The sequence below is a fragment of the Diadema antillarum genome, unplaced genomic scaffold (genome assembly GCF_040938485.1).
Source record: "Diadema antillarum isolate AM-2024a unplaced genomic scaffold, OU_Dant_1.0 seq00000711_RagTag, whole genome shotgun sequence".
Classification (NCBI taxonomy): domain Eukaryota; kingdom Metazoa; phylum Echinodermata; class Echinoidea; order Diadematoida; family Diadematidae; genus Diadema; species Diadema antillarum.
Window position 1 is genome coordinate 516,953 of NW_027271615.1, and position 24,119 is coordinate 541,071.

Below are 24,119 nucleotides of genomic sequence, written 5' to 3' on the forward strand. Positions count from 1 at the left end.
ATACGACAAAACACACAGCGCACACACATTATTATAAACACACAATTTATAGTTTTATCTCCCAAGTCTAAAATTTATGCTTACCGAAATCGAAAGAGAACGTGTAAAATATGCACATTCCGAGAACGTTTAGAAGCAAGACATGTTCTGCCATGGTGATGGTATTCTGGATAACTGTTCTTGGTAGAACGTAGAAGTGCGGGCATCAAACCTTTCAACAGGAAAACTAATTCTTACGTCAAAGTACCTCACATCAATTGAAACTGTAAAAGGCGCACTTCTCGTTGCTATGTGCGCACACACGTGCCATTTATTATGCAAGACAGAAAATAAAAACTCCGCCCCTTCCTTACAACATTAAAGACAAAATACAATTTTCAGAAGGACTAACATTTGATCTTCAACCGTTTGGAATTTGCTTCCAATCTATTGAAAGGGTCTATCAATGGTCTATCACAACGAATTACATAGTTATACATTACGACAGATGATGGTAGTTTGTCACAATATACAGTGTTTGACTTTTCTTTTTTCAATACAGGTGAACAGCCGCGACACAAAGATCTAGCGTGTCATAATGGTCTTATTAACCTCGCCGAGACACTGAATGTACTGAGTGGTACACAAAGCAATTTTCTTGATTGCTGTTCAGTGGAAGTATACAATATGCCCAGTATACGTGTCGCCACCATCACTGATAATCTTACCTCCTAAGACATTTCAGGATCTCGTCATCAGTAGCAAACTATTAATTCTATAGCATTTTTGTTGGTGTTGTTGTTGCTTTTTATGGAATGTAGATTGGGTGATATAAGCTTTCCCGTCCATTTTTTCTTTGCACTTCTACAGATTAATATCATTTTTTTTTAATATATTATTCAAATCCGTCCCGAGAAACACACAGATTGCAAAATCTACCTTCAATATTGTCATTATAATTCTTTTTTTTCAGTTATTTTCAAAGATATCACATTAAAAACTTCATTTATGATTGAAATGATAAATTCCCGCCTCCCATCGGCTAGAATGTGTGAAGCGTAAATTCGTCTCCGTTCATAAAATGTCTTCAATCACGTCAACGCCAAAGTGCCAGGCTTTTTTTGTTTTTTTCAAAGACGTTGTTATTCTCCATACTCACCCTTCGTCAACCCGGTTGAAATGGCTCATTTCGCGATCAAAACCGTCGTGAAGAGCACGATGAATCTTCGAGGGTGACAAGCTAGAATGGATGATTGTACTGCTGTCAGAGAAGCCGGTGTTTGCCTTTAAAGGGGAAATCTTGTCCGCCCCCCAAAGAAAACAACAACAACAACAACAACAAACAAAAAACCGGTTAGTCTGAAAATAAAAATTAAAAATGATAATAGTTTGACTGAAGTCACATGAAAAATAAGGAAGTGCTTAATTCTCCAAAACAGTTCTTTTACAGAGGATATGAATATGCAACCGAGTGAGCTAACCATGTCATAACCTCACAATATTTTCCATTGATCGTATACAAAATAAAAGAAATCGACGTTTCTGTCATTCAAGTCTAAAACATTATGTTATTCCTGGTTGAATTTCTTCAGTATAGTGATCAGTTATATCAAGGAGTTATCAGATAACTTGGTTATAAATATCAGGATTTGAGCCTAATATTTGTGCCTAGTATTTGCGTTTTAATGAAAACATGGATATTTCCAAATTATATGACAAACTGAACTCCTCAAAGAAGTCGAGCAATTCCAATATGATGTATCATGTTTCTCTTAAACTACATCATTACATTTTAATTCAAATGTGACACCAAAAGATAGCCTGATTAATTTTCTTTACAACGACCACTCACTTGTTTACATTATACATTCCTTGAAAGCACAGTACGACTGAGTATGAGAAAAGGTCAAATGTGAAATGTTGCAAAAAAGGAGCAAACGTGTTATGTCAAACAATATAATTCCCATTTGCTATGTCGTTTCAGGGTAGGATATGCTTGAAAGGGATGCATTGACAGATTATTATTAGATTCCAGTCTCCATCCATGAATTAAAAACTGCAGTAGTATCTGCATATTAAAATCAAACATAAAGGTAGACTAAACAGTCATTTCATGTTTAGGTAATGAGAGTTTTTGAAAGTGCTCTCATTTTAGCATTACTTATTCCAGAGGGCTTTTTTCATCAAAACTGTAGATAATCAATAGCAGAATTGTTGCGACTTGTCACTTTTGATCTGTCCCCATGCTCAGCTGTTTGGCACATTCCAAGCAACGGCGTAGCCAGGATTTCATCTTAGGGGGGGGGGGCGGTTAGTCTGCGAGGGAGCGAAGCGACCGAGCCCGAGCGAGCGGAGCGAGCGGGGGGTGGGGGGGAGGGTGTGGGAGGGGGGTGTCCCCCCTCCCACGGTAAGAACTTTTTGCATTTTGATGTTGTAAATGGTGCAATTTGATGCATGTTTTTGCGCGTTTTATCGACGTGAAACAGTCCCACTTGTTTATGGTAGCAGTTTATTTTGATGTAGATTATTATTGAACAATTTGCCTATAAAAGGATATAATTTAGATACACTTCTTGTATTAAATCTTTTCACTGAATATCATGAACGCGACTAAACCCGAGCGAGCGGAGCGAGCGAGGGGGTAGGGGAGGGTGTGGGAGGGGGTGTCCCCCCCTCCCACGGTAAGAACTTTTTCATTTTGATGTTGCAAATGGTGCAATTTGATGCATGTTTTTGCGCGTTTTATCGACGTGAAACAGTCCCACTTGTTTAAGGTATATAGCAGTATATTTTAGTGTAGATTATTATTGAACAATTTGCCTATAAAATGGTATAATTAAAATACATCTCATGTATTAATTCTTTTCATTGAATATCATGAACGCGACTGAACCCTAGCGAGCGGAGCGAGCGAGGGGGGAGGGGAAGGTGTGGGAGGGGGGTGTCCCCCCTCCCACGGTAAGAACTTTTTGCATTTTGATTTTGCAATGGTGCAATTTGATGCATGTTTTTGCGCGTTTTATCGACGTGAAACAGTCCCACTTGTTTAAGGTATACATTTGTATAGCAGTACATTTTAGTGTAGATTATTATTGAACAATTTGCCTATAAAATGGTATAATTTAAATACACTTCTTGTATTAAATCTTTTCACTGAATATCATGAACGCAACTGAACCCGAGCGAGCGGAGCGAGCGAAGGGGGAGGGGAGGGTGTGGGAGGGGGGTGTCCCCCTCCCACGATAAGAACTTTTTGCATTTTGATGTTGCAAATGGTGCAATTTGATGCATGTTTTTGCGCGTTTTATCGACGTGAAATAGTCCAACTTGTTTAAGGTATATCGCAGTATATTTCAGTGTAGATTATTATTGAACAATTTGCCTATAAAATGGTACAATTTAAATGTACTTCTTATATTAATTCTTTTCATTGAATATCATGAACGCGACTGAACCCTAGAGAGCGGAGCGAGCGGAGCGAGCGAGGGGGGAGGGGAGGGTGTGGGAGGGGGTTTCCCCCCTCCCACGGTAAGAACTTTTTGCATTTTGATTTTGCAATGGTGCAATTTGATGCTTGTTTTTGCGCGTTTTATCGACGTGAAACAGTCCCACTTGTTTAAGGTAGCAGTATATTTTAGTGTAGATTATTATTGAACAATTTGCCTATAAAATGGTATAATTAAACACACTTATTGTTTAATTATTTTCACTGAATATCATGAACGCGACTGAACCCGAGTGAGAGGAGCGAGCGAAGGGGGAGGGGAGGGTGTGGGAGGGGGTTGTCCCCCCTCCCACGATAAGAACTTTTTGCATTTTGATATTGCAAATGGTGCAATTTGATGCATGTTTTTGCGCGTTTTATCGACGTGAAACAGTCCCGCTTTATAGCAGTATATTTTAGTGTAGATTATTATTGAACAATTTGCCTATAAAATGCTATAATTTAAATACACTTCTTGTATTACTTCGTTTCACTGAATATCATGAACGCAACTGAACCCGAGCGAGTGGAGCGACCGAGGGGGGAGGGGAGGGTGTGGGAGGGGGTTGTCCCCCCTCCCACGGTGAGAACTTTTTGCATTTTGATGTTGCAAATGGTGCAATTTGACGCATGTTTTTGCGTGTTTTAACGAGTTGAAACAGTCCTACTTGTTTAAGGTTGCAGTATATTTTAGTGTAGATTATTATTGAACAATTTGCCTATCTCACCGGGTATAATTTAAATACACTAGTCTTCTTGTATTAATTCTTACATTGAATATCATGAACGCTGTCTGTTCAGCAATCAAACAGAAAAAGCATGCACACAAGGGTGTAGATAGGGGCATATCCCCTGCCACACGAAGGTGATTTTGCGTTTTCAGGCCTGAAATTCAGCGATCTGGCGCAAATTTTTGGTTCAATACTTTTTCATCGAAGTGTTAAAATCACGGAATTTAGCTCTTATTCCGAATGTGCATCATCTGTGTGTATATATAAAGTCTAGTGAGGTAGAGCTTAGGGGAAGGGGGATTCCCCCTCCCGCTCTCGGAGCTTTTGCGTTTTTAGAATTGAAATAAAGCGATCTGGGCATGGCCACAGTCTACTTCTATGCATGGCGGGGGGGGGGGGGGCGAGCAGGAAGAAGACGTGGGCGAGTGTTATCTCCACCCTTCCCTTCCGATGGAGCTTTTGCCTTTTTAAGGTTGAAATTGAGATATCTCGTATACGCATATTTGATGGAATCAACATATGGGAAATCAAAAAAAAAAAAACAAACAAACAAGCGAACAAACTGATGGGGGGGGGGGCTGAAGGAGGAAAGGGTCGATTAAAAGGGGAAATTCCCCTTATACATGAGGGAACCTTGAGTTTTCGGAATATAAGTGATAAGTCTTATGCACTCAGAATTATTCATAATTTTTTTGTAAATCTAAAAAGTGTAGTTAGCTAGGGAAAGAGGCACAGAGGGGGAGGGTTTGGGAGGGGGATACCCCCTCCCAAGCACGAGAGATTTTGCATATTTTGAATTGAAATTCAACGATCTGGTGCACACTTTGAGTGAAATATTCAATGAAAATATCTTACTTGATGAAAGGTTGCAAAGGAGACCCGCTTCATGTGCATGCATACAGTATACACGCATTTTTTTTCCGCCTCCCAAATCCCCGGTCCAAATCTTAGGGGGGGCGACCGCCCCCATCGCCCCCCCCCCCCCCCCCCCCCCTGGCTACGCCAGTTATTCCAAGAACACCTAATCATAGCAAGTAAGGTGTCATTTTATAGATAATTAATTAGGCTTTTGTATGATGAGATTTTACTCTTTCTTATCAGAATAACTTCTATTTGGACTGGATTTCCCCTTTAAGGATGGTGAGTGAGGTGTCTTGAGCAGGTTGCCGTGGCCAGCGTCATTGTCATCCCTCCAGACAAGTGCCCACGGTGCGGTGCGGTGCACCGTAGGCACTTACTCTAGAAGATGAGAGCATGATTGTACCACCGCGGTGGTACAATCATGCTCTCATCTTCTAGAGTAATTCGCAAATTTTACAAGCTATCCATTTTTGTGTGTGTGTGTGTGAATTCCTCTTTTAGATAACAGAGTTACAAAAGAAGATAGTAGGACCTATTGCTTAGTACTACTTGTTTATTTATCTAAATACAAAATTAGATATCATAATGATATTGTATCCATGTTTTATGGAAACGTATGTGATTCAAAGTTCCTCAAAACTATATGTACTCACGTAAGCGTTATCTATGTTGCTTTTTTTACTATACATTAAGATATTCTTTTGAATTAAGCATGACATGAGATTGAAAGGGTGACCGGCAGTCAGAGAACATTAAAACAGTAAAGTGCGATCCATTTTATAGTCACAATTATGATTGAAGCGAGTTTTAAATATCGTGCTTCACTCACTTCTTTCGTTTAGAACGAAATAATCAAAAAGCCGCTTTCCATGTTGGATGCAAGAATATAACATCAGGAAATGAAATATCTCAAATTCAAATGATGTAGGGGAGAACTACAAAGCCCCATCCTTTCTGTGGATCTTTGTCTTTTGGGCACTTGGATTTAGCGGACATTTTTATTTTCTTGTGAAAATAAAAACATCAGAAGCCAACTGGTTGATCCATCCAACACAGCACAGGACAAACGGTCCGAGAGTAGGCAATATTCTCTCACATTTGATTGTATGGAGAGCTTGCTTTCAAAAGGCAAGCTATACGTAAATATCATACCATGTGATTCTCTCACGGTTATTGTCATAACGCCATCTGCGACGCAGTCTGAAGAAACCACGAAATCTAAAGTTCCATTGGCATACACCAGATTTCTCGGGACGAAAATTTAACGCAATGCACACAATTATTGTAGCCAAATTACCATGAGTATTATCGATAGTTGATTCACCCGTATGCACTTTTTTCCCCTTTGCATTCCCCTCACCCATATATACAAATATGTATATATACATATAAATATATATGTATATATATATATATATATATATAATATATATATATATATATAAGGTATATGCATATATGATATATATATATATATATATATATATATATATATATATATACATATATATATATATATGATAACAGACCTGAATATAAGAACTACCCAAGTCCATCACACAAAATGGCCTCTCCACAATTAATGTAAATGTTAATTGTCATAATAATATATGTCCTAATTTGTATATGTGACCCTGCACCTCAAAACAAACAATAAGTCGCCAGACATGAATTTTTATTTAAGACCACATTCTGAAAGAGCAGACTTTAGGCTTTAAAATGATGTATAACTCAAATCAAATGGACTCTTCTAACCTATCTAAATATTGGAAAGAAAGCACAAATTCAGGAAAAGTGTGAACTGAGAAAAGAGGCTCTGAAGTACAGTGTCTATTCAAGCGCTTAATCTTTACCAAACCATGCTGGCTGTGCAATGAATGGGACAAAAACAGGAAGTAAACCACCAGAGTAACAACAATGAAATGATTAGTAGATTAAATTGAAATTAAGCATGCCTCATTAGCACATTCTGTTCAAAATTAATGCCAACTTTCAGAGCAGTAGCACTATCCTTTCAAAGGTTAATAGAGTTGAAAGTGAAGAGTGTGGACAAGGTTATTCAGAAATGAAAAAGGGATTCTACAGACACGCCTAATCACACTATTCTACCAAAAATCTTCGAGATAAACTGCTAAACAGACACACTTTCCTGCCCGTTTTATGATACCAAATTTTAGCATAATGTAAAAGAAGACCCGCTCTTTCAGAAAGTATGAAAAAGTCAGTTCGGCTAGGTTGACCCATTTCACTTATTTTAAGTCCTTCAGTGTGTGCGACTTTATGTTCGTTTTGAGGTGCACGGTCACATATACAATGTTGCCTTCCCATCATAGTTAAATAGAATATTATTGGACAAATAAAAAAAAAGAAACTATGATTTTTTTTAAGTTTACTCGAAATGGTCTTCCGTGGACTTGGGTCGTTCCGATATTCAGATGCTCAATGATAAATATGTTTATGTTTACTTTTAATTTCAAACCAACTTAAGATTATCCAGAGAAAAAAAAATGTGTATTTTTTTCCCGAGAGATTTTAATATAAAGTCATTGGATTTTTTTTTTTTTGGATTTGTGTTCGTGTATTCCTTAAAGGTAAAATTAAATGATGATAGTAGTATTTCTCTCTCTCTCTCTCTCTCTCCATATATATATATATATATATATATATATGTATATATATATAGTTTATTTTTTCCAGAAGTGCTTACAAACCAACCAGGAAAACAAAAACATGTTAAAAACTTATTGATAATATATGAAGAGTTTGTTTGCAAAAACCGATAAGTCCATATTTGCCAAATGGAGATATTTGCGATTAAAGGTCAAGAAAAATAAAGAGAATAATAAGAAACTGTGTGCTTCTTTTGACCATAACTTCAAAAATATACCTTTATATGTAGTGAAAAATATATCTTTTAAAAGATATTATTTTGTACTTTATGACAGAAATCGTACTTCAAAATCTTTAAAAATGGACTTATCGGTTTTTGCAAACAAACCCTTCATATTTACTTTTTTGATCAATAAAGATAGTCATAGCGGTATTTTGTTTTATGGTGTATCTGATTATTTGTCATTTTCCTTATACCTTCATAATTATATCATGGTACAAATGATATCAAATCAAAACAGTAATTTGTACGAAAAAAAGGATTGAAAATAATATAACCTTAAATCATGACTTAGTATACCGACAGCGGTTGTATTCTTTAAAGAAAAAAAGTGTATCAAACAGAGGCACATCAAATTACATATTACAGAAGTTTAAGACTAAATCAAAACAATATTATCATTATATAAGGCAAAACAAGAATTGATACAGTCGAGATCAGTTACAAGTTATATAAATTGTATATGTGGTAACCACATATATTGACTTATAATAAGGAAAAACAACTCCAATGTAAGCCTAGATAAATAATTTGTAAATTTACGACAAGGTATCAATAACAAGAAATGCAAAAGAGAAGAACGTGATACGCATTCACATGGAACGTGATAAATAAGGTACTCAATAAAGTAAGATTATAAGACAGAATTGGTAAAAATGAATAATGATCGATAAAGGACATAACAATCCCGCTGATATTAGAAACGCTCGCTGGTAGCCTCCCCCCCCCCCCCCTAAATTGGACGGGATTCACTTTCAAAGATACATTGTCATCCAACTTTTGCAGCTCGAAAGCTTGAAAGAGGAAATTCCATCCCCTCCCAAGAAAAAAAGAAACTTCAAAAGAAAGAGAAGAATATTCCGTACAAAAGAATTCAAAATCACTAAAATTTGTCTGACAAGAAATAACAAAAATATAACATTCTGACATTTTTTTTCGGCAAACAATTCTTGACTTTTCTCTCACAATCCCATTTTTATTTCGTATACAGAAATAGATTGAAAAAATCTCTTCAGCTGCTTGAATATAAAAATCGCCTTAAAACTATATCAAAAATTACTCGCCTTAAAACTATATCCAAAATTGATGTATCTAGTTATTGGAACCAACGGCGTAAATCCGTACTGAGAAGTGGGGGGGATGGTCACCATCACCACGATTACAAGCCCATAACCGGACCGGCGCAGCCTTGGGGGGGGGGGGGGGGGGGGGGGAGAGAAGCTTGATCCCCCCCCCCCCCCCACGCACACTTTACAGGGATCGGATGTCCCACTCTTTTGCATGAAATATAAAGTGGGAGGAAAGTGGCAACAAAAATATGAAGACTTTTTGTTCTTGTTGTTGCTTTTTTTTTTGCTTGTCAGATGACTTGCGGCGGAAAATCAGACCTTAAAAGTTTGAAGACATTTTTTGTTTTTAAAATATCTGTGAGAGAGCGGAGCGACCGGGTTAACGGGGGGGGGGGGGGGGAGGGTGTGTGTGTGGGGGGTGTCCCTCTCCCACACGAGGAAGATTTTGCATTTTCAGACCTGAAATTCAGCGATCTGGTGCACACTTTTGGTGAAATGTTTGATTGTATTTTCATAAAAAAGCAATAGAAAATGAAATATTCACAATATATTATTGAATGACTAAATCGTGGTATTTCAGCTCTTGCTCCGCCTGTGCGACATCACTGCGAAGGCCTACTAAATAGTGGGGCCTATCACTAGCGTAGACAGGATTGGGGGAGCGGTTATGAGATCGTGAGGGAGCGAAGCTAGCGAGGGGGGGGGGGAGGGTATGGTAGGGGGGGGGGGTTCTCCCTCCCACGGTGAAATCTTTTTACATTGAAAATTTTGACATTTACAATCCAAAAACTGCCGTTTGTAGCTATATTCTTCGCTTTGGAAATTAAGGGGGGGGGCACACCGTGCGCAACTGCTGTCAATCACTGGCAGCAACATCAGGAGAATGGCATAGTGATTAAATGCGAGCGAGCGGAGCGAGCGAGCTTGAAAATTTTGACATAATGCTTTTACATGCTAAAAACTGCCGTTTGTAGCTGTACTTCTTCGCTTTGGAAATCAAGGGGGCCGCACCGGGCGCAACTGTTGTCAATCACTATGTAACATCAGGAAAATGGTATAGCGATTAATGCGAGCGAGCGAAGCGAGCGAGCTTGAAAATTTTGACATTTTACAGTAAAAAAACTGCCGTTTGTGGCTGTATTTTTTTTTGCTTTGGAAATTGATTAAGGGGGGCCGCACCGGGCGAAACTGCTGGCTATTAAATACGAGCGAGCGAAGCGAGTGAGCTTGAAAATTGTGACTTTTTACAGTCCCAAAAACTGTCGTTTGTAGCTATATTTTTCGCTTTGGAAATTAAGGGGGGCGCACCGGGTGCAACTGCTGGCAATTACTGGCAGCAACATCAGGAGAATGGCATAACAATTAAATGCGAGCGAGTGAAGCGAGCGAGCTTGAAAATTTTGACATTTTACAGTCCCAAAACTGCCGCTTTTGGCTGTATATTTTCGCTTTGGTAATCAAGGGGGGCTGCACCGGGCGAAACTGCTGGCTATTACTGGCAGCAACATCAGGAGAATGGCATAGCGGTTAAATACGAGCGAGCGAAGCGAGTGAGCTTGAAAATTGTGACTTTTTACAGTCCCAAAAACTGTCGTTTGTAGCTATATTTTTCGCTTTGGAAATTAAGGGGGGCGCACCGGGCACAACTGCTGGCAATTACTGGCAGCATGCAACATCAGGAGAATGGCATAACGATTAAATGAAAGCGAGCGAGTTTGAAAATGTTGACATTTTACAGTCCCCAAACTGTCGTTTGTGGCTGTATTTTTCGCTTTGGAAATCAAGGGGGGGGGGACACACGGGGCGCAACTGCCGGCAATTACTGGCAGTAACATCAGAAGAATGGCATAACGATTAAATGCGAGCGAGCGAAGCGAGTGAGCTTGAAAATTGTGATAATTTACAGTCCCAAAAACTGTCCTTTGTGGCTGTATTTTTTCGCTTTTGCAATTAAGGGGGGGGGGGGGGGCGCACCGGGGGAAAATTGCTGGCAGTTACTGGCAGTACAGCAACATTAGGAGAATGGCATAATGATTAAATGCGAGCGAGCGAAGCGAGTGAGCTTGAAAATTTTGACATTCTACAGTCCCCAAAACTGTCGTTTGTGGCTGTATTTTTTTGCTTTGGAAATTAAGGAGGCGCACCGGGTGAAAACTACTGGCAATTACTAGCAGCAACATCAGGAGAATGGCATAATGATAATGCGAGCGAGCGAAGTGAGAGAGATTCAAAATTTTGACATTTTACAGTCCCCAAACTGCCGTTTGTAGCTATATTTTTCGCTTTGGAAATTAAGGGGGGCGCATCGGGCGAAAACTGCTGGCAATTACTAGCTGCAACATCAGGAGAATGGCATAATGATTAAATGCGAGCGAGCGAAGCGAGCGAGCTTCAAAATTTTGATATTTCACAGTCCCAAAACTGCCGTTTGTAGCTATATTTTTCGCTTTGGAAATTAAGGGGCCGGGGCGCACCGGGCGCAACTGTTGCCATTCACTGGCAGCAGCATCAGGAGAATGGCATAGCGATTAAATGCGAGCGAGCGGAGCGAGCGAGCTTTAAAATTTTGACATTTTACACTCCAAACACTGCCGTTTGTAGCTATATTTTTCGCTTTTGTTTGTCCCACTTTTATGGGGGAACCATCCCCCCCCCCCCCATCGACGCCTCTGTATATGAGGGTGCTTTTGTTAAGTGAAAGATCTGCTGCACACTCTTTGATAAATTAGGGAAATATACGTCAATCTCAAAAGTGTACAAAGTCTATCGAAAGGGATCCTGTATAGTGGAACTTTTGCATGTTTATGATTGCAATACAACGATCTGGTGCATAGTTCTGGCGATATTTGGACAATTTTCCATTAAGAAAGTTCGAGATTTGTCCTCATCTCGGAATTGCTTGGGGGATAAATGATTTGTCTGCCTAAACACTCCCGTAGGGGCGGGGCAAATGCCCCTTTGCCCCCCCCCCCCCCCCACCCCCGAGATAGATTCGACGCCCCTGATCTTCCTTGGGTATGCTCATAGATGTATCCTGACTGAGTTACCAGTCACTGTCGTTTCTCAGGAATGATTCAGGAAATGGAGGGGGTTCAATTATGGCGATATAGTTTTTGTTATTGTTTGTTTGTTGGTTTGTTTGTTTGTTTTCGTATATATCTTGCAGATGGTCCCCAGTTACTCGCGTCATAGCATGTTTACATATAGGCCTATACTATTTGACGTTGTCAACGTCTGAGCCATACCTAGTACAGTGTATGTCGATGTTACTTTCTTCGCGAGCGAGCGAAGCGAGCGAGCGCTTGAGAAAATTATGTATACATTTTCCTACAAGATAGAATGCTGTTCAGCTCTGTTACCTGTCTGAAGGCCGGCGTACAAACGTCATGCAATATGCCAAAATTGATACAATCACATTTCTGCTTCCTCCATTTTTTTTTTCAAAATTCAAGGGGGGGATGATTGTACAGGCCATCCCCCCCTCCTCCATTTCAGGGGGGGATATATCCCCCCATCCCCCCCGCGATTTACGCCCATGGTGTACAAGGTTTTTACGAAATGAAAATGGGACTCTAAAGACACACCTAATCACACTATTCTACCAAAAATGTTCGAGATAAACTGCAAACAAACACACTTTCCTGCCCGTTTTCAAATGTTGAAGAAGACTTGCTCTTTTTGAAAAAAAAAATCAAAAAGTAAAGATTGGCTAGGTTGACCCATTCCATCTGTTTTCAGACCTCACACAAAATAAGTGTGTGCGACTTTTTGGTCGTTTTAATATATATATATATATATATATATATATATATATATATATATATATGTGTGTGTGTGTGTGTGTGTGTGTGTGTGTGTGCGTGTGTGTGTGTGTACATATATTAATGCTGTAAAACATTGCAAATTTAGATCTGTTTTGAAACAGCCTTTCCCTGAGAATGCAGACAGCTTAAAAACGTTTACAGAATAGTTTTATGATTGATAATGTTATCGTTGCATTTTTTTTTTCTTCAGAATTCTGTTCTGTAGTAAATGTGCTGCAAGACTGCACAAGTATTGTTTCAATGATATCATTGGTAAATATTCTGCACTGCCTAAAACAGAAACGGCTGGTTCAAATCGTGTTTTGCAATATAATTTGTGATTCCTTCCCTCGCTTAGCTAACAGAGTGGGGGCCATTCAACAAAGAATGAATCAACCATGCCCCTCGTGTCATATTCCAGGTAGTTTTGATTTAGGAGATGCTTCTGCCAGATCGTAATTTAATGTCTCTTTTCATAGTATGTTTTGTTTTTTTTTTTTCATTCAATGTTCTTTACATCGCGGAGAATTGTGTTTTGCAGAGCTTTTGAAGATTTCTAGGGAATAAGATAAAAGGAAACTTGTCGTTTCTTTGCTAACTGCTTCAATTTTGCACAGACTACCCTACTACGTAAGGCTTTGATTGTGATACAATGTTGTTGCTTTATTCGAACTTTATTTTCACTTTCTTTCTTCAACAGAATGTATAAGAAACAATATCATGAACTCGACATGCGACTCGTTGTAAATATATATAACCAGACAGGATTAACAACATATTCTTGTCTACATGATCAGTAAAATAAAGATACATACACTCTATATACACACTGAGGAGAAAAAAAAAGTGGAGGTACCCACTCAAAAGACTAAGCTTGTAACATGTTGATACCTCTGAGGGAAAGGGGGAAAATGGGGTGAAAACTTACAACTACAAAGAGTGCGGGAAACTGGGGAAGCGGGGAATAGAGAAAAGAAGAAAGCAAAAATGTGAAAAAAAGAAACAACAAACAGGGAAAAGAGGAAGAGAGAGAGAGAGAGAGAGAGAGAAACCAAAAATTTGTTGATGCATACACCAAGGGCGAAAGCCCACAGAGACAATTAGCCAAGTGTTTTCGAAAGTGACAAATTGTCGAGCAGCTTTCCAGCGGAAGAGATTCAACTGTGAGGACGAGTGAACGAGAGCACGTATAGAATACTACCAGGTATTAAAAATAAGTGATACCTCAAGAGAACGCAGCCTTTCAGTCAAAGAAGAGAAGATGATATCGTGCTCACAAAATATATTACAAAATTAAAAACATTCAGTTACATTATAAGACTTCAAAAGAAGCATTTTCAATCTCGTTTTAAAAGAATTCAATGAAGGTGCACTTTTTATATCCATAGGAAGGGAGTTCCAGAATCTTGGACCTACATAAATAAAAGTCTGTTGAGCTAACAAGGTTCTTAACAGAGGTAAATGAAATTCATTTGATTGTCTAGTTGGGTATCTATGGTATGTCCGATTACGCATAAACATGGAGTTAAATACAAACGGGAGGCAATTATTATTATAAGTATACATAAACTACCCTAATTGTAATAAAAACAAATCCTTAATTTTCAGAATCTTGTTATCAAAAAACAAAGGATCTGTATGAGAATATGGGACAGTATTACAAATAATGCGAAGAGCCTTCTTTTGTAACAGTAGAATGCTATCCAATAATAATTGATGCGTGTTTCCCCATACCAAAATTCCATAATTTAAATAAGGCAATATCAAAGATGAATACAATGTTAACAGCAAATGCTGAGGAATAGACAGTTTTAATCTATTAATAACACCTATGTTAAGTGAAATTTTCTTGCAAACATTATCGATATGAAATTTCCAAGAAAGTTCGTTATCAACTGTAACACCGAGAAACTTTATATGGGGAACACTTTCTAAGACAGCGTCACCAAAACAAATGTCCATATCTAAATTATCTAAAGTGTTACTAAAAAGCATATATTTTTTTTTTTTTTTTTTTGGATATTCAAAGACAACCTATTTGCTTTTATCCACTCACATAAATTTTCTAATTCGGAATTAACTGTCTGCACAAGAATATTTGGGTCTTCATGTGAGTAAAAAACATTTGAATCGTCGGCAAAAAGTATGAACGATAACACATCTGACGAAGCACAAAAATCATTAATGTAAACAATAAACAATAGTGGGCCCAATAAACTACCTTGTGGCATGCCACACTTCAGTTCTCTCATATCAGAATTATGATTGTTCAAAAATACATATTGTTTGCGATCAGTTAGATAACTCCTGAACCACTCCAAGGCCTTCCCACGTATACCATAATGAGACAACTTGTGAGTAAGATATATGGTTTATAGTGTCGAAGGCCTTGGAGAAGTCCAGGAAGATACCAATCAAATGTGACCGATTGTCTAAAGCATGTGCTACTTTGTCAACAAAATTAAGCAAAGCATGACAGGTGCTATGTTTTTCTCGGAATCCAAACTGCGAATTTGTAAAAAATCACACATCTTTAAAAAATTCATCGTTCTTTTATATATAATTTTCTCTAAAATCTTGGACAAACAAGATAGTAAAGAAATAGGCCTGTAATTACTAACACCTAACTTATCTCCATTCTTATATATGGGAATAACTTTAGCTATTTTCATTTGCTCTGGAAACACACCCGTTAACATTGACAAATTAAAAATATGTGCCAAAGGATCCGCAACAGAAGATATAACACTTTTCAAAATCATATTGCTTATGTCATCATAACCGGAGCTTTTTTTGTTTTTCAAACCAGATACAATATCAGTAATCTCGTACCTCGTGGAAGGGGTAAAAAATATTGAATTCATATTATATCGATTTAAAAAATGAGAGGAATGTTTATTAGTATCGGGAATTTCTTGAGCAAGGTTTTCTCCGATTGTTGTGAAATATGTGTTAAAAACATTTGCTATATCAACAGGATTATCAATAATTTCATCATTAAATCTTATTTTCGAAATACTTAACTTTCCATTTGAAATATTCATTGCTTGTTTCAATACATTCCATGTACTTTTCATATCACACCTATATCTCTCTAATTGTTTATAATAATATTTTTTTCTTTTCAATACGTATTATCTTAGTGAGAGTATTCTTATACAAAGTATACTTAATCTGTGCTTGTTCAGTTTTTTTCATTTTAAATACATAAAACAGTTTATTTTTCCTATTTATGGAACGTAAAATAGACTTGGAAATCCATGGAAGCTTAGGAGTTGTTTTATAATTCCCCCGCTTATCTTGCTGAATGCACTTCAAAATGTGTTGTTCCACTGCATGAGAATTAACACTGAGTCCGACAAACTTTCACTAGTTTGTGCCCTTGAGAGTATTGTTAAAATGAATCGTTTCAATCAGAGAGTCTAATAACCTCAGTATGATACCCTAAGTACCTTTGTAGTGTATCTTTATAAAGCATTGTCATCGCTGACTGCAGCTTTACTACGAAAAAAAAAACCCAAGAAAATTACTATACTCTTTTCCTCTCTTTCTCTTGGAGCAAAATTCCCATCCAAAGGAGTGCTCGGAGTAGTATTTTGTCAGCCTGTTACCGTTATCAGGCAAAAAGTCTGTATCCCCATCGCAACCCAATATCCACCTCCATTCATTTAGTCTATTTTGTAGCAATGTGCATTATTTTGTTGAGTTTATCCCCATAACAATGATGTATTTCCTGAAGACTGTCTCCGTTAAAATGAAGCGGATTTCAGGGACCAAGTTTATCAACTGAATGCCATGCCAATGTCTTCAATACCGAGGCGCCTCGATTTCTAGTAATCCCTATCAGACATAATATCTATCTATCTTCACGTCACCTATTTGTGGCCCAAAGTAAGGCCATATGTGACCCTGCACCTCAAAACAAACAAAAAGTCGCCAGACATGACTTTTTAGTTAAGACCATATTCTGAAAGAGCAGACTTTAAGCTTTAAAATGATGTAAAACTCAAATCAAATGGACTCTCCTAACCTATCTAGATATTGGAAAGAAAGCACAAACTCAAGAAAAGTGTGAACTGAAAAAAGAGGCTCTGAAGTACAGTGTCTATTCAAGCGCTTAATCTTTACCAAACCGTGCTGGCTGTGCGATGAATGGAACAAAAAAAAAAAAACAGGAAATAAACCACCAGAGTAACAACAATGAAGGAATTATCAGATTAAATTGAAATTAAGCATGCCTCATTAACACATTCTGTCCATAATTAATGCCAACTTTCAAAGCAGTAGCACTATCCTTTCAAAAGTTATTACAGTTGAAAGTGAAGAGTGTGGACAAGGTTATTCAGAAATGAAAAAGGGATTCTAATGACACACCTAATCACACTATTCTTCCAAAAAAGGTTCGAGATAAACTGCTAAAAAAACACTTTCCTGCCCGTTTTATGATACCAAATTTTTGCATAATATAAAAGAAGACCCGCTCTTTCAGAAAATATGAAAAAGTCAAGTTCGGCTAAGTTGACCCATTTCACTGTTTTTTTTTTTTTTCAGTCCTCAGTGTGCGACTTTATGTTCGTTTTCAGATGCACGGTCGCATATTTTATTTCGTTCTACAGGCAGTATACGTAAGACACCACAGTCGGGATTCACACTGATTCCACGTTGGTCCACATGTGCATTTGTGACTCTGCACCTCAAAACAAACAAAAAGTCGCCAGACATGAATTTTTAGTTAAGACCATATCCTGAAAGAGCAGACTTTAAGCTTTAAAATGGTGTATAACTCAAATCAAATAGACTCCCCTAACCTATCTAAATATTGGAAAGAAAGCACAAACTCAGGAAAAGTGTGAACTGAGAAAAAAGGCTCTGAAGTACAGTGTCTATTCAAGCGCTAAATCTTTACCAAACCGTTCTGGCTGTGCGATGAATGGGACAAAAAACAGGAAGTAAACCACCAGAGTAACAACAATGAAGGGATTATCAGATTAAACTGAAATTGAGCATGCCTCATTAACACACTCTGTCCATAATCACTACCAATTTCCAAAGCAGTAGCACTATCCTTTCAAAAGTTATTAGAGTTGAAAGTGAAGAGTGTGGACAAGGTTTTTCAGAAATGAAAAAGGTATTCTAAAGACACATATAATCACACTATTCTTCCAAAAATGTTCGTGATAAACTGCTAAAAAACACACTTTCCTGCCCGTTTTATGATACCAAATTTTAGCATAATGTAAAAGAAGTCCCGCTCTTTCAGAAAATATGGAAAAGTCAAGTTCGGCTAGGTTGACCCATTTCACTTATTTTGAGTCCTCACGCAAAATCAGTGTGTGCGACTTTATGTTCGTTTTGAGGTGCACGGTCACATTTTTAGTTGGTTATGACTTACAAGGTCAATTTGAAAAAAAATATATTATTTTTTTTTTTTTTACTGTCTCTCTTATGCAATTTTATTCTCTTGATGAACAGAAGGCATTGGAGTGGAAATTACCAGTTAAGAGACTGGATGGTAGTGCTAACCAAGCAAAAAGCCCCCCCCCCAAAAAAAAAATAAAAAATAAATAAATAAATAAATAAATAAATAAATAAATAAATAAATGCAAATAAATAAGCAAACAAACAGACAAACGCGCGCACACATACATACACACACACAGTCGCTTGGACATGAAATATTCAATGATTCGTGCAAAACTTGATTAGTATTTGTAGTCACATGCTCGCTACAGCTGGCGGATAGATAGTTCCAAATCAATATGTCACGGAATTATGAAGATATAAACTTTGTACCATACACTTGCTAGGCGCCTCTGTCAGAGATTGTTAAAGTACAAGTTTGGAAATATTTGCTAATGGAAAATGTACGTGACTTTTTCTAGGTGATTTGTTGCGTTTCTCCCCTTATGTGTTTATTTTCATATCTCGGGTAAAAGCGTGCTTATCAACCCCTTGTCTTAACGGAGGAAACTGCTCAGATACTCTGACTGGCTACGACTGCAGCTGCTCCGTCAATTTCTTCGGATCAACATGCGGTGAGAAATATGAAAAATTAATGCTTCTGTTCCATCCCTATAGTTTCAAAGGTGAGGGTGGCGTTACACGGTTCCGAAGTTGTTTATCTATGTATGCATTTATTTATTATGTTTTATTTATTTCATACTGCAGGGCATGTCTGTTCAGCTTTGTAAAACTGATTTCCAGATGAGCCCTGCAGTAATAAACGATATTATTCTATATACATGAAACTGCCAAAATACATGGTTAACACTGTACACTACAATATGGATTAATGATAAATCAGTATATGTAAATGAATATATACAAATGTGAGCAAATCACTGTTACAAATCAGTTGAATCGTTAGAGACAGCCTTCTTTTATCCACAAATGGATGTTCATGTTTGAACATTTCCAGGGAATGTATTAAACAAACTGGCTCCAACATTTTATAATGATACTGTGTCCTTGCTCGTGGTAGTTGAAGAGGGCATTTAAAAGAATGACGTAGCCTGTAATGTACAGCTCATTTACATATCATTTAATTGTTAACATGTCGATATTAGATTACTTCTTATTTAAAGAAATAAGAATACAATATTGATATTAAATTTGTATACGTTGCTCATTAATGATTGCTATTTCATTGATACTATTAGCAAGGAAGTTTGAGATGTATGAATATCTTTTCATTCCAAAGCCAACTTTTGCAGATTTATTTGGGATTTCTTGTATCTAACCAAGTTGAATAATTCAAACAATGAAGTTGGCATTACGAATTTTCAGTTTCGTGCGAAGTTCTTGGTCCCGAGCATGGTCAAAATCCGGTCAATAGTAGGAGAAAGTACCAAAGATCACACGATGCACACTCATCACACACGAATGCAATAAGATGGGAATCCTTCGAAGTTCACCCTATAAAAACACACCAGTGAAACACAATAGCTGCATGCAAGAAATTTCTGTCACCGCTCACGACGTTGCAGCTTCTAGAGCCTATGAAACTCCTAACTAAGTTGGCTCACGATACCTCCATGAATGAACTCAGTCTGATGATTATACGATTTGAGACGAATTTGAAGATTTCCTTTTGATATGCATCAGTCTTAGTTTGCTAATATTTGAGACAATCTGACGCCTGCTTAACACTTTCACTGACAAAGGTCATTGCATAGATTGGTTCGTTTGCCGAACAATTTGATGTATATATGAAGAGTTTGTTTGCAAAACCCGATAAGTCCATTTTTGAAGATTTTGAAGTACAATCTCTGTAGTAAAGTACAAAACAATACCTTGTAAATGATATATTGGTCACTACATATGAAGGTATATTTTGGAAGTTATGGTCAAAAGAAGCAAAAATTGTATTATTATTATCTTTATTTTTCTTGACCTTTAATCGCAAATATCTCCATTTGGCAAATATGGACTTATCGTTTTTTTTGCAAACAAACTCTTCATATGATAAACAATACAGTATTATTATTATTTGTGTGTGTGTTGGGAGGTGGAGGGGGGGGGGGGGGAGGTCCCGGGGTAAAGGGTCAATAATATCCCGCCATCCCCACCTCACAACTCCCCACCCTCATCATCGACTGGAAGGACCTCCTGACCTTTGGAAAGTCATGGATTTTTTTCTTATGTTGGCTTTTTTTTCATGTTATGTAGAAGAGCCAAATGCAGAGGACTCTCCCACACTGCCCCGGTCCTAGGGAACGAATTCAAATGCCTTTGGCTTTTCTTAGAATTATGCATATATATACACACACGCATGCATACACAAACATTCGTTGATGATATGAAAACTGCTGCTGTGTAGTCAGTAAAAGCGCTGCATGTGAATCAGAAATGTTAAGAAGTATGGGCACATTAGAATAACCTTGAAATGCCATCAGCCCTAAGTTTCCAATAATTCAAAAATTAGATAACGTTCCCTCCATCAAAACAAACAAAACGTTGCCAGACATAGGAAGAGCAGACTCTGAGCTTTATAACGATGTATCACTCTTCATTGGAAAGATATTACATACTCTGGAATATTGTGAAGTGAGAAAACAGGCTGTAATGTACATGATCTATTCATGACAAGTGATTAATCTTTAAACCTTTAAACCAATCCTTGCTAACTGTGCTATGAATGGGACATGAAAATAGATGTAAACTGCGGAAACTATAACAATCAAGAAATTGTTGTTTTAAGCTGAAACTAGGCATCCTCTATCAACACATTTCGGTCCATGATTAATGGTAATTTTCATAGCAGTTGCAATATCCTTTTAAAAGGTATTAGGTTGGATAAGGAAGAATGTGCGATTAAAAAATAAAATGAGTAGGGACCTCTGAGACACACCTCATCACACTACTCTATATACACACAAAAAAAAAAGTTGTAGAAAACTGCTGAAAACGCACTTTTTCAATTCACTTTACGATCCCAAACTAAGAACAATTTAGAAGAAGAATGGTTCTTTAAGAAGACATGAAAGACTCAAGACTAACTTGATTGACCCGTTTCACCTTTCTTAAGTCCTCACGTAAAATCAAATCAAATCAAATTCAGGGAGTGCGACTCTGTTGGTTTTGTGATGAACGGTCGCATGTGATATAATTATGCATCAAACAAGAGATATGATAGAAATAGATAATATTGATTATGAAAACACAACATTTTCCATAGACTTGACTTTTTGTGTCATTTTTCATCCAATTTTTTCCCTATAGTATCATTTTTTTTATCATCAATATCAAGAATGACCAAAAAATAAATGATTACAGCATGTTAACTTGTTTACATATTTTTAAAGAACAATGGGTACACTTGGGAAATTTCAAACGATTGGTCCTGTAGAGAACAGTTGTTGTAGCCATGTGTCAAGTAAGACTGTAGTACATTGTAGTTAATAAAGAAGTTACATTGGGGTACAATGTGCTCCCTCCCCTTTGGCAAAAAATGCTCAAAATAGCCTGGGCTTTATTGATTTGAATAGCTGAAACCGCACTGGTCTTGCACTCGAGACACAGTGAACAGTTCCAGCACGTTTATTTTCACATTTCATTTGACATCAAAATACATCAAAAAAAAAAAAGAATACAAACCAAGCAAGATACAAAATATGTTATAAGTCGGGTCATGAACAGAAAGTGTGTAAGCATTATACACAATGTACATAAGACAATTCTCTATAGCTTGTGAAATATGATGGAACCGCAAAAGCAAAGCTTGTAAACGCAGGTTCCATGAAAAAATACTGGTGTAAATTTGCTATGCAATCAATGGAGATAGGACACAAAGTAATAATGACGAAACGATATGAAAGCTAAAATATCAAATATTATTGGATTAAACAAAATCCAAAGAGCTTTGACAGTCCTGTAGCATTGGCAGCCCTTGGTTCATATTATTATCGCTATGATTAATCCTAGACTGCACGGTGCTACACACTCCCAATGTTAACGGTACAAGAACATACACCTTTCCTAGATGGTGCGTGCCTGCAGGCGTGACGAGACTAGATTTTGAGGTTCGCGCTGATAACGATGCCCATATTGGTCTGTCCAGCATTGATGGTAAAGTGAGCAACATGTATGAACTAGGCAAGAAGTTCGTTAGAACTTGCAAACAAAGGAAGCCATCTCTCTTTACCAGCACAGTACAGGAATATCTTAGGTCAAGCAATTATACACTTCTTTTGCGTGAATATATTTCACCCATTTTGTTCTGAGGGCTAAATTGTTATAATCCTGACGGACAATAGTTTCCTAATCGCCAACACGCAGACAGATGTTCACACTTAGAATGCAAATGTGCGTTCTGTCTCTCGGTCAATCGGATCATTCTAGCATTCAAACTTGATAATCAGAATGCTTAGTATGTGAATTATCTGAGTGTTAGCATCATTCATCTTATATTACATTTTTTCATACCGTATGTTAAAAAAAAATACAACGGTACCCTCCGCAACGATAACTTTAAAAATGTTGAATAAATCCAAACACAATTTCACGTTGTGAAACTATAACGTATTTCCCACATCTTTAAACATTATGTACCAACCATATTACCTTTAATGTCTTTTACATCCTTGGCTGCCTGCTATTGATTATTAAGATCAGATGTTATAGTAGGATGAAAGGGCTGAAGGGAATTATTATGTACATTGTTTTATATTTCCTCTGCATATGGCGAATTTTGACTGTAATGGTAATGATACTGGAAGTGTTGGTCTTATATCTTGCAGGGATAATATTATTTTACAAAGACATCAACGAATTTTGGCTTTTTGGTGTCATTATAGTATTCATTTACGTCTTATTATACGGGTCAAATGGTTTGAGTTCGGCATATTCAAATTTTTTCATTGACATTTTCGATATGGCTAAAGAGGTAGATTCCTTGAATAACAGACACACGATACTTCACTATTGCCTTCCATCAGAGCCCCAATCAGGAATAGGCGCTCATACACCCACGTTTGTTTACCGAGTGTTGCTACAAGCCCTCATTGACAAATATCTTCCCTTTTGGAAATTCATGCGAAGGCAGATTGTTACCTTCATCCCAGTGATCCTACTCTTCATTTTAATTACAGTGCTTTTCATCTTCTTGGAAGAAGATGTCAATTTTGAGAAATGGATCGGGTTTATAGCGGCGCTTGTAATGACGATCTTATCACGCGTTGCCATGAAACCTCTGATAGCAATCTTCCCTTCTACACCAGACAACGGGAACGAAAGACGTAAGCAGATTCTACTCCTTAAAAATGACTTGATCCTGTACTCACTGACCAAAGATACACCCCAGACTGTACAAACTGACAAGAACAAAAGCGCAAGTTACTGCTCTAAGGTGCACATGTATTTCCAAAATCGACGAACAGATCACTTGCACACAGACAGCGATGGGAGTCGACAGATATGCCAGAAAACAGCGTCGGGCAGGATATATGATACACTTTTGGAAAGTTCCAAAAGTAAAATGAATGAAAGAACACTCCTAATATCCAAGAATGATTGCTCACAATCCCATCACTTGCAGAAATAATAGTATTGTAACTAAAATAATTAACACCTCAACCTTCACCACACTGCTTAACATTCTCTTATTTCTCATCAGTGCCTTGTCTGCCTTGGACTTAAACATAAGATTAACGGGCCATTCTCCCAAAAAGTGTGCAAAACCGCCATTTCCGTGTTACCATACAGTTTAAATCGATATTTTGTTCCTCAGAAATCAACATTTTAAGTTCAATTTATCCGAGAGATTTGACCTGTAAAATACATATTTATAAAGCTATTGGGACA